The sequence below is a fragment of the Pongo abelii genome, chromosome 4 (genome assembly GCF_028885655.2).
Source record: "Pongo abelii isolate AG06213 chromosome 4, NHGRI_mPonAbe1-v2.0_pri, whole genome shotgun sequence".
Taxonomy (NCBI): domain Eukaryota; kingdom Metazoa; phylum Chordata; class Mammalia; order Primates; family Hominidae; genus Pongo; species Pongo abelii.
This window is the reverse complement of record NC_071989.2, coordinates 27445550-27463642: the sequence shown is the minus strand read 5'-3', so window position 1 is coordinate 27463642 and position 18093 is coordinate 27445550. Positions and strand designations below refer to the sequence as shown.

The 18093-nt window shown below is 31.8% G+C and overlaps 1 protein-coding gene across 1 annotated transcript in view; it reads left to right on the top strand.

Moving 5' to 3' along the window:
* Positions 1-6215: 6215 nt before the first annotated feature.
* The window catches only part of CDH9 (cadherin 9), a 162844-nt gene continuing 150966 nt past the window's right edge, over positions 6216-18093 (top strand). Inside the window, exon 1 of the mRNA XM_024247337.3 lies at positions 6216-6499. The gene's annotated coding sequence lies outside the window, so the exon portion shown is untranslated. The remainder of the gene's footprint in view (positions 6500-18093) is intronic.

Below are 18093 nucleotides of genomic sequence, written 5' to 3'. Positions count from 1 at the left end.
ATTTGAAAAGATAACTGAAGAGGCCAATAGAAAGTTACTAGGGAGTGAAATTTAATGAAAGTAACGACCAAAAAAAAATAATTAAAGAGTAAAATCCTTAGGGAAATATGAATTATAGCCTGTAGGTAATATAATATTAAATATCTATTTAAAATATTCCCAATGCAATGCAGGTATCATATTCTGAATATATTCTTCATAAAAATTTAAAACAGAAACATTGAAAATATTAGAGAATAATAATTGTGTACTTTACATATGTTAATAATGGATACATGTCAACCTTGAAGAAATAAAATGTCCATGGATACTAAACAGAATCGGATATTTAGCAGCCCTTAAAACAATATATCAGTTAACTCGAGGAGATTTATACATTATATTGTTAAGTAGAAAGCAATATGCACAGAAAATAATGAAATATGCTTTTTTTAATTAAAAAACTAAAGATAAATATAAGCAGCAGGTAGATCAATAGATAGATACATTTTTAATATGACAATCTAGGGTACAGAAAATTACAAGAGAGGCTGCTAATTTCTGTCCCTGCATTGCAAGAATGGAGTGGTAAATAAAAGAGGAATAAAAATGAGGAAAGTAAAAAAATATATATAGTGTTAAAAAAAGCATTCATGATAAAAGCAATCTGCAATATGATCCCATTTATTGAAAATTAATTATGTGAATGGTTTAACTGCATGCTAAAATTATGGTAATAGAAATTGTGTGTTTTCAAATGATTTCACTTTGTTTTTCTGATTGTATTCTGTGTTTTTTGACTTTTCAGATAAGCACACGGCATTCCTGAATAAGAATATAATGAAGTTATTTTAATTAAAAAAAAAACAGGTGACTATGTGTTTTTACGTTTTCATAACATACTAATCACAAAATGTACCATTTAATAGTTGACCCCTTTGTGCTTTGCCATGTGCTTAGAGGATACAAAGTTGAATAAAACTAATTTAGATTTTAAAACATATTTTTCCTTAATGTAGAAACGTTTGTTATTACATATTTTTTAGAATACTTATCTAACATGCTCTGGAAAAGCACTTTAAATTATTTCCAAAAATCTTACCTATGAACCTAAACATTTTTTAAAATGTGCTTTATACATATAGATCTTTTATAATTTGTCATATCTTTTATAAACAATTTTTGGCAAATTATTTATAAATTTGCTTGTTTTTGTAATCTAATTTCTTACTAAAATTTCCAGTGTTTTATATTAAAAAATCTTTTTAGCAAGGACAAACATTTTAGATATATATATCTATATAATATAGAAACTTTGAGGATGAGACTTTTTTTCTAGGGTATATACAATATTCCATTTACTTTTGGCCATCAGTGTCTTAGTTGTGATACACTTTGCTGCCAATTGGACAATTGAAGTCAGCTTTATAGGGTAGTGGTTAACAGGATTGGCAGTGAACTTAAATAGGACTGGTTTCTATTCCTGATTGTATCAACTGCCTAGCTAAGTGGATTTTGACAAATAATCTTACTGAACATCGGTGTTGTTATACCCCATCAAGAAGAAACAAAATCTACCTTGTAGAGCTGTTTTAAGAAATGACATGTATAGAAGGCTAACAGTTATTAATGTAAGTATACAATAAATTAAAACCATTGCTATTATTATTATTAGTGCTATTATTATTATTAGTGGTGGCAGCGGCATTAGTCGTAGTCATGGTAGGATAATAATAGTAATGATGAGAGTTGTATACAGGAGATAAGCATAACTATAAGCAGAATTTTAAAAACTAGGGGGTCACTGTTATAAGCCATCCATGTCCCGCATAGTTTATGCACATCCAAGTATAGACTTCAAGGATGTTTTGAGCTTACTGAACTTTCATCTTCAAGATAAGGCCTGGAATTCATTGAAGCTCCCTGAACAATGAAAAAAAAAAAAAGGGAAGGTGAGAACAGAAACTCCGATGCCAAAGTGCTGCTGTTGCTGCATTATTGGGATACAGATCACCCCATCAATCACGATTCCAACATCCCAGATTCTGTCCCTGCTCCATGTTTTATGGCTACAAATACGATATATAGCCCCCTTTTCTTTATCTTTTCGTTAAAAAATTATTACATACTCATGCAATCACAGAGTGATAGCAAAACCAGAGAGTATGTAAGAGTGTGATTTTGATAATGGGTTTCAGGAAAAACCTAAGTAAGCAGAGAAAGGAGATCTCAGAGAGATGAAAAACATTAAAAAAAAAAAAGAAGAAGAAAAAGAAGTGTCAATGGCAGGGCCTAAAGGAAGGAGGAATAGCTGGCATCAGATCACAGAAAGAAAGACTTAATTGTAGAGGTCATAATAGCAAAATTAGAATTTTTGGAAAAACATACTTTGGAAGTCATACTGGTTTTGCTAATTGAAAGTCTGGGTATTAAGGTCAGGAACAAGCATAAGCATGACACACAGCATAAGTGCAAAGCAAAGTTTATCTGGAAAAAAAATGTAACAGAGAAAATCAATATAATGCTTTTAGTTCCTTAGTTTTCTCCATCTCACAGAAAGGAGTGCTTGGGCTAGGTACACAGGGAACGCTCTTGAAGAGAATCTCCACACTAGAAGAAAGCAGTAGGTACCAGATCCTTTGATCTGTCTTGTTGAGATAAGGCCATAAGGATAAAATGAACATTCTTCCCTCTGATTTTGTCCTCTGGAAGAATCTATTTGCCAGTCATAAAAGGCAAGTAGAAATCGAATAGCCTCTAAGGCTAATCCAGTTTAGTTCTGAGTCAATTCATTGCTAGTCCACCTTGAGGCACGGAATAGAGAAAAGTCATTATGGTTATTCAGAAGAAAAAGAATAATTTTCTTTTCTCAATAAAGTGTGGCCATAGGATTGCAAACTGGAATGGAGAGGAGGAAATGATTATTGGGAATGCGAAAGTCAAGGCAAGGAAGGAGTGGGTGTATTATTGGGATCATGTAAGTGGCTACTAAATTTCTTAAGAATGAGGATCATCATTATTATAAACCAAAATAATAAAACATAATAAAAATAATAATAAGATACTAACACAGCTATTCAGTTTCAATGAATGAGGAGTAATGATTTGGTCTTCAAGTGATTTTGACAAGTAGAGTTAAACAAGAAATAAGCTGATGGCAAGCATGGAGAAAAGGGTGAAGAAAAGTGGCCCAGTAATGACAAGGCAGAAGATCATCTATCTCAACTCCAGGCACTGTTGTACATGCCTGTAAGAGTAATATCATTTTTCTTGTGAGAAATCAAAAATAAAAAAAGAATCTTCAGACAATAGCCAGCTTTCAGTTACAGCAGGTAGCTGCAGAGAATGTTCAAAGAAAAGTTGAAGGACTCAAAGGATTTTGTGGTGTCACACTGAGATCCATCAATGGGCATAATTGGACTGAAGGGATTCCACTAAGACCTGAGGGTATTTCAAGCCAGAGAGTAATTAGAATCATGGTCATGGTAGATGACCAGAGAAGCTTAAACTTCTGAGAAGGCCTGATAAACAATCAAATGTGAACAATGATGGGACTGATATCAATGGCTTGCTAGAGAGAAAAGAAGGGAATTTACAATTTTTGCTTGATTCTTAGTATAGCTTAATCTTCAGGTCATAGGAGCAAGCCCTTGGTGCTGAGGTCTGGAAAGGGATATATATAGTAGTGACATGCAAGAGCTATTGTGCAAAGTATTTCAGTTTTAGTTAGGAAGGTGTGAATGTCTATTACCAAGAGCAAAGAGTGGTCTTAAATTTCAGGGTGTTCCTATGAGTGGTCTCATAGCACAGGGAGATTCTGTCTCAAGATTTTCCTGGTACAATACCATAAATATGTCTTTATGGGCCTGTCTGAAGACTAAAGGACTTACAGCTGTAAGCTTAAAAACTCGCTTGACTATAAAGTTTATTTTCTATTTCAGTACAAGATAAACTGGCATTGTGTCTATTTTTTTCAATTTTTCTTTCTCAACAATTTGCAAAATTACCATTATGCAAAGGAATATATTTATCATAATAAAATGCAAAAAAATGAAATTTTGTATGTGGCAGAGATCTATCCATTTTTTTGAACAGCATTAAATAGATGGAGTCCTTAAGTATGACAACGCATTATGTTCAAAGAAGAAGAAAAGAAAAATATCCATATAATTTCTTTCCACAATAAGGTAATATGTTAAATATACCAAATAATTAAGAAAAAATAAATTCAAACTAATCTTGGAAACAGTACTTCAAATAATATTTTACATTTACTGTTAATAATTTTTTATGTCTAAAGACATAAAAGGAGGGCATATACTCTGCTAATGTAAATAATGACTAATACTTTTGTACAAAATGTTTGCTAAATATTCATACACATTACTGCAAGTATGAAAAGCTGTTTTCATGTGATACAGAATGCTACTCACATTTGAAAACTTACAAGTAGCTATACACATAATATAAAATAATTTTTGACAATTCCAAGGTTTAAGTCCTTTGTTTTCAAAATCCTGGTTCCATACCAAACAAGAGAAAGGTAGAAGACCTTTCATTTGGCAACCCCCCCTTTTTTTTTTCCTTTTTTTTCTCAGAGTAGTAAAAATAACTTCAAATCAGGATTTAGACTGCTCTGTTGAATTGTGGATTTCACACAAAACAGCCTTTTCCCACAGTTGGATTTCAGCGGGAAATAAAATGTATGCAACATTAGGGATTTAAAGCTTTTATTTGTGAATGTCTACCTTAAACTATGATATTAAACTATGATAAAATATTTTCTTTGGTTTCTTTTTTCCACTTTACATACTTTACTTTATCTCAGTATTAATAAAGAGGCGCCTATAATATGTAGCTTTATTTAAAGGAGCAAGTAGACCCAGAAGACATAAGTCTAAAGGAGCCTGTGAATTTTAAATTGTCTTTGCCTCAAGAAAACAGTCTTAGCCTCCATGAAGAATTCACCAAGCTGTCTTAACCACTTGAATCTATCTAGCTCTGGGAATACGCATAAGGCTTTATTTCTTCCTTCTTTTTCTTTATTTATAGATGAACAAAATGAAGTTCCCTTTTTTTGTCCACCTCCTACACTTCAAACACACAAGTATTTAAAAGCCATTCACTCCATGTTCAATCACCACGTTTTAGTAGTGTCACATTTTATTTGGGGATATGTAAAATTGTGGTTTTTTAAAAACATTTGTTTTCCTTTTAAAGAAACGAATTTCCATAATGCACAAGCCTCCGATGGGCACCTCTATTATCTACATTTCATGGATAAGCTTTACCATTGGGGGAAAAAAAGAAGTTGAATTTTTTTCTTTTTTGTATTGTCAGTTTTCCTTTGAAGCATCAAATAGGATATTGATATTTTTTTGCACTTAAGCTATTTACTTACTGTGACTTAACGAGCCGTTATAAAGTGAGCCATATCCCCACCGTGCATTTCATACAACTATTACTAGAACTTCTTTTCGGAAGGATTTATCTACTAATCAATACCTTTCTTATTGTGCCATTTCCAGAAGTACTAAACAGACTTCTTTCTGAAGCAGGGTTTGACTTTAGCTTTGGTTCACCCTCTCTATGAGTTGTACAATGTACAACAGGGACTCTAACAGGTGGATCATGTAGTTTTTGTGATGTGGCTATGGTCACCATTATTTTTGGTTACTTCCAGGGAAGATGAAACTCATTCAATCGCATTATCTGGTAAAAAGCAAAGTCTTTCTAGAAATTTAAAATTATTCTTAAAACCATTATCTTTACTGGAAACAGATACGTCAATCATTAATTTTTAGATGTTTAACAATGTCTCTAAAAGACTATTTTAGATTATAAACTCATAGAGGCACAGGTAAAAAATTCATCGTTATCAATGATATATATTGTCTGTATTTTTTTTATCCTCTTTTTCTTAAACTTGACATTTTGACACTGAATTGAAATAGGTAGTAGTAAATTCTGCAGGAACCATACACACAATTTCTTTTGAGCAACAGCGCTCTCCCTGTGATATATATTTTCTACAGATGATTTACAGGTTACAGACATGCTGTGACCTTTCTCTCCCAATTGCAAACAGATTAAGGAGAGCTGATTAACCGAGACTAAAAACACTGGGTCGTTTTCTCTTATGGGGGTCTTTGACAAAGCCCTCCTTTCTGAGTCCTCCCACTTCATTCACTTGCAAATCATTGTGCCCAAAGAAGTCCTCACTCCCCCAAGCCCAAACCTGGCGCCCTGCAGCGCCATCAGCGGCAATATCTTCCTATTTGAGGGACGTCTCTTATTAATCAGAAACGCTGAATGGAAACCAATCAGATAGAGAGTTCCTTTGGCTTCAGCTTCCTGCCTGTCTGAGTTAAAAGTGATGCTCGAAGAGAAAGCCACACTGAGATGCATGAAGATTCAGCTGTGAAGATACTATAAAAAGAGAAGAGAAGGACCGAGACAGAAGCGACAACGGAATTGTCAGTGCGGAGTAGGGCTAAACTCAGTTCCATTGTTAAGCAAGGTAAGTGTTATTTACTTTGCTTGACAATGTAAGCTATTCAGTTTTTGCTTTCTTATAACGAAGTAGTACAAATATTGCTTTTCTCCTAGTTGCTATATTTTGCTCGCTCTCTCTCTCTCAACACTTGGAAGCACATAAGAATACATTTTAGTAGTATTTGAATAAAATGTTTACATGCTCAGTGACAAAACTTGCAACATTTGCTTCTTATTTTACTTTTACAAAGCTGATACCTACTCAAGCTCTTTTTATAGTCCTCATATTTGCATATGAAATATTGTTGTAAAAATAAAACTAAACTTAAAATTGTATCAGTTTATTGTGGTAGCTTTCAATTACTCACATATTCATGTGTTCATGTATATGATTATTATATTAATTTGAAATGGACTCCTGGTCTTCTCATAACTTTTGTTTAAATCACTTGAGTCAAAACTGTCAAAAATAAGGGCATCTTTATTAATAATTGAATAAGAAATGCTTTCTTTATTTTCAATATTATAAACGAAACTATATATGAATAGTAAAAATGCCACAGATGCATATTGGAGGTCAGGATTAAGGTGATCACTGTACCTGGTAAAAGAGGTTTCTTCACATATTTGTGCTTCCCACTCAGGTCAACACTCTGAATGTATACATCTGTTAGCTGTAATTGCTTTCTATTATTGTAGGCAAATATGTCGTAGTGTAATGATGACTAGATGAAAGCCACAAGAAAGGGAGAGTGTTTCTAAGCAAGCCAAAATTGGCATTTAAAAAATTTGAAGTGATGTGGCAAATGCATTGATTTGGTGGAGCATTGTTTTATTGTGTTTTCCATCGCATGCTCAAGATCACCATTCACATCAAATAAATTGCAGGTATGCTCGTCTCAATAAAGGCTTGGATTTTAGCTATAAGGTCATCAAAATTCTTTAGTATTGACAGTTAGAGACTGTTACCAGGGTGAAATTCTCATAACCTGTTTTAAATAACAAAGGTGTAATAAAAAGAAAGTTATTAACTGTAGTAGATAAGTTTACATTTATTTGTGTCATCAACTTTTGATGAAGATATAATGGACTACAGATTTGAGGAGAAATTGGTGGTCTTCTCTGGAGATGTGTTGTCATTTTATATTTTGTATTATAGATAGATGAGATTCCTAATAGTGATTTTTTTCACAAGGTTTCTAAATCTTTGTAGCATAAAGAATGAATGACTTTGTGACATCCAAAAAAGTGATAACTTTTGCATGACAGAAGGGAATCTTCCTTCGACTCCCTTTGTTTTATCTATGAGTTTAGAAGAGTTACCCATCTTCAGGCACAGCCGTTAAGAATGAATTTGATTATTCAAGATTCTCAGTTTTGTAAAAAACCTCCTCCTACATTCTGCAGAAGAAAAATCCTATTTTTCACGTTCAGACACTACATCATTGCCTAGGCAATGCTATGTCAATTGTGAAATACATTTTTGCAACTATAAAACTGGCTAATCCAGGTTTGAAACATAGATCTTTTGAAAGATAAGGAAAATGAAATAACATGCTATTACAGCACATAGCACCAAAGAACTTGAACATAACATAAATAGCATGTGTTTGTAGTCTTGTCACCAAATATGTTATAGGTTTGACTAAAGTTTTTCCAAATGAGGAGTAGATAAATAATTATATGCACTTAATAGATATATGCCGACATGTTGAAATACCAACATCTCTATATGTGTTTTGAAGAAAATGAAAAAAAAAGTAAGATAAGTACATATTATGAGCAAATCCAATTCTGGAAATAAATAGAAAAAATGATTTAGAGAAAGCAGAGAGTGCTATGAATTTAAGTATAATTCACTAAAGTCAGACAGATTTGGTAGTACTAATAAAAACAATAGTCCTATGAGATAATAATTTTTCTAGGGTAAAAAATATTATTTTTCTTTTATTACAGTATTTGATAGTTTTAAAAATTTGAAATGGTTTACATAACTATGCTACTGTTATTGCATTCATTGCATAAAGGAAATAAAAATGTCTCATACCACTGCCCGTGTGTAAGAAGAGTACAATATCAAAGTTGATCTTGAAATTATTCTTTTAAATGTTGTGTTGCTCAACTTGATAAATTGTGTGTTGAATCAGAAGCTCATCTGAATGTCGCCTTACATGGAGGGATTTGTTCTGGTGTTTTCCTGTAACCCCTATACATGCCAAGCTTAGCCAATGCAGTGTCCCGTCCATGGTACATTCACCAAGTAAGATTTTTAAAGCAAAGTTAATTAGATTGTTTTTATTCTACTGGCTTAGCTCTATTTAGGCATCAATAGTGATATGAGGCAGATGCTCCTTCCCCACAATATTTCTACAGTATATGGGTGTAGTTAATAAGAATGCTTTAGAGAGTGCTTACAAATTATATAATATAAAATATGCAATTAATGTGGCAACATGTAATATGGAAGAAAGTATAAATTAAGGTGAAAGTTAATTTTAAAAATATGTGTGAATGTCTCATGAATAAACATTGGCTGTAACTTGTTCTCCATGAAAGCAAACAGTCTAGCTAAATAATTATTTAATATTAATGCAGATGCTTCAATATAATTTATCATTAATTTGCTATATTCTTTAAGACTAATTTTGCTCACTCAAAGGCACATTTAAATATGATGTAGAAATAATCTTACATTAGAAAAAAATGGTATCTTAAAAAATGTCCAATGTAATACTTTTGACTTCAAGGACACTCATACACACACACACACACACACACACACACACACAAATCAATAGCAATATTAACATAGAGTAATTTTGATTCATGGTGAGATTTTTTGTAATAAAAACTCTAGTTAGTTTCTTGGGTATTTTACCTTGTAAATCATCTGCTTAAAGTTAAATTTTCTTAAAGAAGAAGAAAGCATGCTAAATAGAATCCAAAGGACATTGATTTCAAATGAGTCTTGTTTGTTTTTACCTGATGCTAAATTTATAAATATGGTCATTTTTATTGCAGAACATAAAACATGTTTCCTAAGATAAAGCAATTTCTTTCTCTGTATCTTGCATATTTGTTTTCAGAAACAAGTTGTCTTTTCAAAGATATCCCGAATAACTCTCAATACCTGTGACATTATCTTATTTAGGTGTTTACATAAAATTTTGGAACTTTAGAAGAGGGGTTTTAACTCTCTCCATCTCTAATTTGACACATGCTAAAGCAGAGGCTTAGAAAGATCAGGTTCCATATCCAAGACTGTCAAGTTAAATATATGTGTATATATATATATAATATATATATATGTGCAATATTATATGGAAACTTATCCTATTAAGCCATGAAACTCAAATTAAAAATATAGAAAAATACATAAGGAGATGATAGACAGATAGATAAATGATAGATAGATAAATACACAGACAGATGATAGATTAAATAGCTAGCTAGCTAGATAGATAGACAGATACAGTTGTATAGATTATTGAAAACAATGAATTCTGGATTGTTATAAATAATCTAAAAAAGTTTTTTTTCTCTTATGAGTCATTTCAATTTCTCTGCCTGGAAGCACCATTATCCTTATTATTAAAATATGGTAAGGAGTGTACAGTGAGGAAAATGCCTTTATAGCACTCTTCTACATTTCCATAACAGCCCTAACATGTTAATGCTCTTATCTCTAAATTTAGCACTAGTAAGACATGATCTTCTAGCCACATTACAAATGCAAAGTGCCCGAACAAAAGCAGGGTCTCTGGAGCCTGACCAAGAGATTTCATATTAACAGTTCCAAGAAACACCTCTCCGAACATAAAAGTCATTATAATGGATCTCATTGGCTGTGAGAGGAAAGTGGAAACATCATGGGGTGTTGTGGTCAGATGCTCTGTGTGAGTGTGTGTGCGTGTGTGTGTGTGTAAGAGAGAGATGTATTATTTATTTATTTATATTTTAGGAATAAAAGTAAAAATGTAAAGAGCTGAATATTTTCTTAAAATGACATTCGAAGTTTTTCTGAGTTGTTTTTCTATCCTATTAATTTAGCAAATTATAAACCAATTGCAGGAGAAATAAGCATTCTTGTATATCTTCTATTTCTCTTGATGAGCAAGATAATTTTTGGTCTCTCTAACTGATCAGTGAAACACTGGAGCATATGATTGTTTCATAAATATGGATTAAAAAGCCAACCCCTCATATCAGATTTTGAAATTGACTCTACAATTCTGAAGACCGTGGATGACTTCATTTTAATTTCTACTCCAAACACTAATTCAATTTACAGTGGAAATAGTAGTAACTAATAGCTATTATTTAAATTTGAATATGAAAGATTTAACATGTTCATTAATGTATTGGATGTTGAAAGAAACATATATCTAACAGAATTTATATTAGAATATGCTGCAGTTGACATACTTTATATATTATTAACACAGTTTCCAAAGCATAATATGCTTTTTCCTCATATTTAGTAAAAGAACATCTTTGGAAAGTCATATAAAAAAAGAAACAATATACACCGGAAGCTGTATAACAGGGGAGACAACAAATAATGCATGTAACAAAGTGTAATCCAGGTAAAAGAGCAACAGTAATTCACTTCCTGGGTCAAAAGACATGATATAAAATATACTGCTTTTATAAAACTGGGAATTCAGTCTTAAAAGTTGTCTTATAAAGTATACTGCTTTTATAAAACTGGGAATTCAGTCTTAAAAGTTGTCTAAGGGAGTTTTCCCCAGACAATCTGCCAACTCTAAAATGTATTTGTTTTTTTTCTACCAAAGGAGGTTACTGTAGTATTATTACATAATTTCTAGAAATATGTTTTAAAATATTCCTATATATATGTTATAAATGCTTCACAATATAAAGAACATATGAAAAATTGTCTTTTTTGTTTTGTTTTGTTTTGTTTTGTTTTTTAAATTTTAATGGTAAGTAAACCGCAGAGGAAATGTAACAGTTTCCTGTTAAGGAAAACTTAACAGTTAAGAAAACTTAACAGAAAGTTAAGAGTAAACTTAGTAATGTCTTAAATGAGTGCAAAGGTCAGGCATCGAGGAGTTCATCCTTCCATATTCTTAGAATTGGGATGTGGTAAATAAGTCAGAATTTTTTCATGAAGCAGCGCCCAGATGAGTACATAAGTTATCAAATATTTTATTTGATAATAATCCAGGACTGACTGACCAAACTTGATTTATAAATTAGTTCCATGTCCTTTTAGAAGAATAAATACAATATCTTGGTCTTGTGATAATATTACCTAAAAAAAAAAAAAAAAAAAAAAAAAAGAGTAAACTTAGTTGAAATTACAAAGTAACATCTATCTATCTATCTATCTATCTATCTATCTATCTATCTATATATCTGTCTATATCTTTATATCTTTATCTCTATATCTGCATATAATATGTTTCTTCATTCGTATATCTGTATCTATAGCTACGTCTGTGCGTTTGTGTGTGTATGCATCCAGAATGCATGTGGAAAACAGAAGGAAAGCATAATCAATTAATTCAAAAATTGTGAACATTCAATGTTCACAGAAATTAATTATAATATTTAATTATTACAATGGTGTAACAGGAGGAAGTAAAATAACTCCTTTATTAGTCAATATTAGATATTATAAACAAATGATAAAATACCATTTGAACATTTTTTATTTTTGGAAAATCTTAAACTCAATTATAGTCCATCTACAATGGTTGATTTGGATAATTTTTTGAATAGGAAAAATTAGAATTTTATTTTTTAAACTGTATTTAGAAATAATTATTCTTTATTGAATGTTCACAATTCTTGAACACCTCACAAAATTTATTATCTTTTTACCCACATTTACAGTAGATGAGAAATATATACCATAGAAGTTAATGGTATCTCAAACTATGTTTAGATAAAAAGTAGATAATTATTATCAGGAAATAAAATTCTTATAATTTTACATTAGTCATGAATAATACAAAGCAAATACATTATATGGTGAAATTTTTAATTATTTCTTTGGCTATTTTCCCTGAGAGTCAATATGCTCTTAAATATTTGTTGTATTACTAGGTAAATTAACAATGTGCTTGATTGTATATTTACTTTATATTAAAAATGATACTAAGTTTAAATAGTATTGCTTTTTTCTTATGTGTGATCTACAGTAATTCATAAAACAATCAAAGAGAAATATTTTATTACAACCACTCCTTCTAGATTAATGTCACAACTTATTAATGTTACAACTTAATAAAGCATTTACACATGTATTAAGCAGGGAGTGGAATAGGTTCAACTGTTGGAAGAGAGAAAATAGTTTTCTGCCTCCCCTAAGTTTTGCCAGTTTATGTAGATGATGTGACACATTTGATATGGTTTGAATTCAGCTTTTTCATACACTAGCATTAAATAAGATGTCAGATTCTGACAACACATAATTTTCCAAAAATTAAATGACTATTATAATATGTACACTTATTTATTCAGATGATATTTATCTGTCTTTTTTGTTTAGTTTAGAATTCAGATTCCTAATACAATCACTGACAATAAAGAATATTATTACACTTGCAATAAATATATTTATCTTTATAATTATAATTAATTTTAGTCAGTTTAAAATATGAAGTTTTATTAAAATACAAATGGTGAATATCAATAATAAAGTGCTCTTAATGTATACATATGTAACTTACCTGCACATTGCGCACATGTACCATAAAACCTAAAGTATAATAATAATAATAATAATGATAATAAAATAAATAAATAAATAAATAAAGTATAATTGGGAAGCTCAAAAAAATATATTATAGGGCTATTTCAGCATATTAAAATGGAAAGTTTTTATCAATAGTCTGTTCATATTTATATATATCTCTCTATATATATAGACAGCTAAATATATAAATATGTGTTATGTGTCTCACCCTCACAACTTTGGACCTGTGACCTTTGTTAAACTTGGTTTTTCAATAGCTAAATATGTCAGATGATTTTATCTAAATAGGAAAGTAAGTTTCAACTTTGGAATCATTTGTGATTTTAGAAAATTAAGAAGAGAATTGTTCTGATAAAATTTCTTGAAATAAGTTATTTGTCACCAGCTACTGGGATTTCATAAGCATTTATACCCAAAGATTAATGTTGAAACCTACAAAGACCAAATGACAGAATGAAGACACGAGAGTCGTGGGAGTCCATAGCAGACTCAGTAGCACAGTCACACAACCGTTTACATTGAAAAATGTTGCCATTGTAGACCTTTTGCTCCTTCCAGACCTATTAGGCATGCAAGTTGGCTAGTTGACAGATAAAGCATTGGCTTTGGGATCACTGCAACCCTTTACTAAACATGGGCAAGAAAATTCTTCCATACGCCTAAGACTAAACTAGGTCTGTTGAAGTCTTACATTGAATAAATTTTTAAACACACATTCAGGAAATAATACAATGTTATTGCAGAGTAAATATGCGACTTATGTATGTCTTATATTTATATTGCAATGATCACAAATTGTAATCTTCCTAAATTACAAGAAAATGTGAGTAAAAGGCCTGTATAGAAAGAGTGTGAGGACATTCTAACCCAGATTGAAAATTCTACTTCGGTTATCTATTTGAAGAAATGTATCCTAACCACTTAAAAATAATATTTTGTTTTATAAAGTATGAATTTGAAAAGATATCTTGAAAAATAAGTATTTTATCATTTTAGAATTCTATGTATAGTCATACAATATAGCGGTTTTCTATGAATAAGAGATGTTTTATAAACCTTCAGTGATATGAATTTTTTATTAAAATAGCAGTTGTAATCATTTATCCAATTCTAATTATGTAATGTTTTAGTTATATTTCTTTTTCAGTTTTTGGCTTATGTTAAGCAGCCTTGTATGAAAGTGATCTTTAATTACCTTCATGGTGAGAAAAATTTAAATGTATTAAATAACCAACTTGAAAAAAAGTAGATTTGTAACCAATGTTAGCCTACAGAAAAGAAAGCATATAAGTTGAGTACAGAAGATATTTTTAGTAGTTAGCATGAGATTTAAAATGTTCTAGATAACATATACACTAAAAAAATTCAAATATATACTAAGTATATAATTATATCCAGATGTGAAGAATTACTCTCACTATATTTAATATACTAGATTCATGTGCTGAGTGTTATATGTATTTGCTCCTTTAAATATAATTATAATCTTTGAGGAAAGATATCCACACTCATCTCCTTCTGTATTTTTTTGTTATGCTTTAATTCTAAATCATTTGATGGCTAAAATAAAGTTGAATTAGGTTGTATGTTGTCTACTGCTTTCTAACAAATTGAGCATAAATCTATGCTGATACCTAGAAAGCAGATAAGTCTTCTCCTTGCAATAAACTGTGATGATTTATTTATATTTTTGCTTTTGACCACCTGTGTTTCTCGACTTCAGTACAGCTTTTTTTTTTTAATCCCCACTTCTCTGCTACTTCTGTTTCCATCCCCCCTGCTTTTCTACTTTCCCTGGTTCATTATTCCCTACCTCCCTCCTTTACTTCAAAGACGGAAAAAATTTAACTAAAGTGCTTCTCCTTTTTAACCTGGCATTCATTTTGGGAGATTATTCAGTTAATTGCTACAAAAAGTGGCTTTTTCAACATGAGAAACTCCTTAGATGTGGAAACTAATAAAAATGGATCAATGTATTTTATGATCAGCTTTAGAACCTCCTCTCCTCTCTCCCATCTCTCCCTACTACGGGAAATGAACCTTACAGGGAGTTGAGTATTGTCAAGGTCACAATTCACGAAGAAGAGATAAGTAGAACGAGGAGAAGTACTTTTACTAACAAGAGGACCTGTCTACACTTCCAACAATGCAGTCCTGCATGTACACAGTTGCATGAGAATTTTGGAGAATTGTTAAGAAAAACTGAGGCTTGAAAAGCAAAGGATATCCTTGTATACTTATTACTACCTTTAATGGAGGTAGGTGGAGTGGAAAGACAAATTGCCAAAGTGTTTTTATACTTTCTGCTTGGCCTCGGGAGCCCCATAATTGACGTATCTAACTTTTCACATTAAGAAGCTGATCTTGTGTCTCACTTCCACGTCATAGCGATGTCAGCCCATCTTATAATTTGTAGGTGTAGGAAGCAATGCTTCTCAAAACACCACCACTGTAGTGTGATCTCCCGAATGTGTGCAGATTCCTTGAGAAGTCTATTTGGGATCCTGTATGAGCCCTTCACTTTCCTCTCATTTAGACTCGCAATCAGGAAAAAGATCTTTAGATTTTTTTTGTAATAATTTATTCATCCATCCATTAGCTGATTATGTCATCACCTTACATTTACATTTTCTCCTTATTGAACACTTACTACATCTTAGGTACTGTGCTGTGATGAGGCTGCACCTGTTGCGCTGGGAAGAGCACCTTCACTTGTAGACCACTGTTTCAAACAACTTCAGATAGGGATTCTTTTCTTGTCATTGTGATAAAATATCTGCTTCTAACTTTCTCTCTCTCTCTTTCTCTCTCTGACTTCGTTTCGTCTAGATAGCTTGGAACTGATCTTTATTCCATCTCTATTTAATAGCATTAAATTCATTCAAAGAAAATTTTGTTTAGCCTACTATATTTTCTCTTCAGTATAAACATCTCACATTGCTCCAATTATGTGAGAAATATTTTATACATCATATCCTACCAGGAACTAACCCTGTGTGAGGTGAATTCTCTTTGCTATTTCCTCTAAAATTGAAACCAATAATCTTAATATGAATTAACACAATAATTACACTATAACATTTCAAATTAGTTTAAGGTCATGTTTTCATTATTCCTCAATGTTTCCAAAAGCTTCATATAGAAAAAAAAAAGTTTCCATGATTTGTAATTATCTCTTTTAAAATAAGATGTCAAATTGAGTGAGATATAACCTTTACTATATCTTACATTGGCCTTTCCTATTTAGTCCTTGGATCATTCTTCTTGAGAAAATTAATACCTCTTTTGCCATATTATTTAAATAATCTTTTAGTTGTTCACCTGGCCAACAATTCCTTTAACTACTGATACATTCTACAAAATATAATTTTATAAAGTAAGGATCTATTCAAGTAATCTTCTCTCTCCTTATCCCTACCAATGCTACATCACATCCAGAAATGTAAGGCAGTATTCCTCAGACTTGAATCTAAGTTTTTGGTTTTTGGCAATTGGTTTTTTCCTGTATTTTAATTTTTTTCTGCTATATTCTGAGTCTTAAAATATGGTTTTTCATTTACATCTATAAACCAGCACCTAAAAATGTACTTGAAACAGAATTTTGTCAGGAAATACTTGAGGAATTGAATTATCTCCAAGTGTACTTTCAAAATCACTCTAGTGAAAATCACTCTCATCAAAACAGATACCACACTTTATGGAAAAGACTTGTCCTTGCCTGACTTCATGCCCTTTTTCATATGATTTCCTGTTATTCAAATATGATTCTCAACTACCAGTCCATTACAACAGTACCTATCAATTATTAAAGACTATATCAAGCCCTATGCAGTATATAGTAAATTCAGAAGGAGGAGTCTAGGGTATTTGTTGTTACCAATGAACTTTTTTTTTTTTTTTTTTTTTTTGAGACAGGTCTCACTCTGTTGCCCAGGCTGGAGTGCAGTGGCAGGATCTCAGCTCACTGCAACCTCTGCCTCTTGGGTTCAAGTGACTATTGTGGTTCAACCTCCCAAGTAGCTGGGACTACAGGTGTGCGCCACCATTCCCAGCTAATTTTTGTATTTTTTGGTAGAGATGGGTTTTACCACGTTGGCCAGGCTGGTCTTGAATTCCTGAGCACAAGTCATCTGTCCACTTCAGCTTCCCAAAGTGCTAGGATTATAGGAGTGAGCCACCATGCCTGGCCTAGAAATTCTTGATCACAAAAACCTGAGGGCTACTGCCCTATAATGTCAAAGTATACATTTTAAATAGTCAAAACTATTCTGAAATCTGTCCAAAAATATTGTATTTATGTTTTAATTTGAGTTTACTGGAAGAAAGACTACAGCTTTCATGTTATCCATGGAAAGTTTCCATATCCCCCCAAAAATGTATGGACTGCTTAACAGTTCATAAATTAAAACACTTATGATCAACAACACAATTTTATCAGAATAAAAACAAAAGTGCACTAGGCTGATGATGTCAGCCCTATGAATGTGGAGACCCATGATCTCTTCCCAGCTCCCACATTTACTTCCTCTGTTTTGCTAGTAGGTTATCTTTACTTCTGGGTGCAAATTGTCTCACGTGTAAAATGTAGTAAACAAGAAGTTTAGTAGGCAATATTTTATGATAGTCAGGGTAAGGGCAGGTAGAGTCCTGGAGCCAGACATTCTACTTACAGAAACTAGCTTTACTCTATACTTCATGTGTGAGTTTGAGAGTCTTTTAATGCCTTGGGGCTCCAGGAGCTTCCTGTGCAAAAGTAAGATATTAGCAGTAACTACCTTGTAGGGTTTTATGAGGAAACACAATTGATGGCTTCTTTAATGACTACCATTATTCTTAAGAAGGTTATGGTTCAGGTTCTTTATATCTCGGTAAAGGGTATTGAGACCCACCAT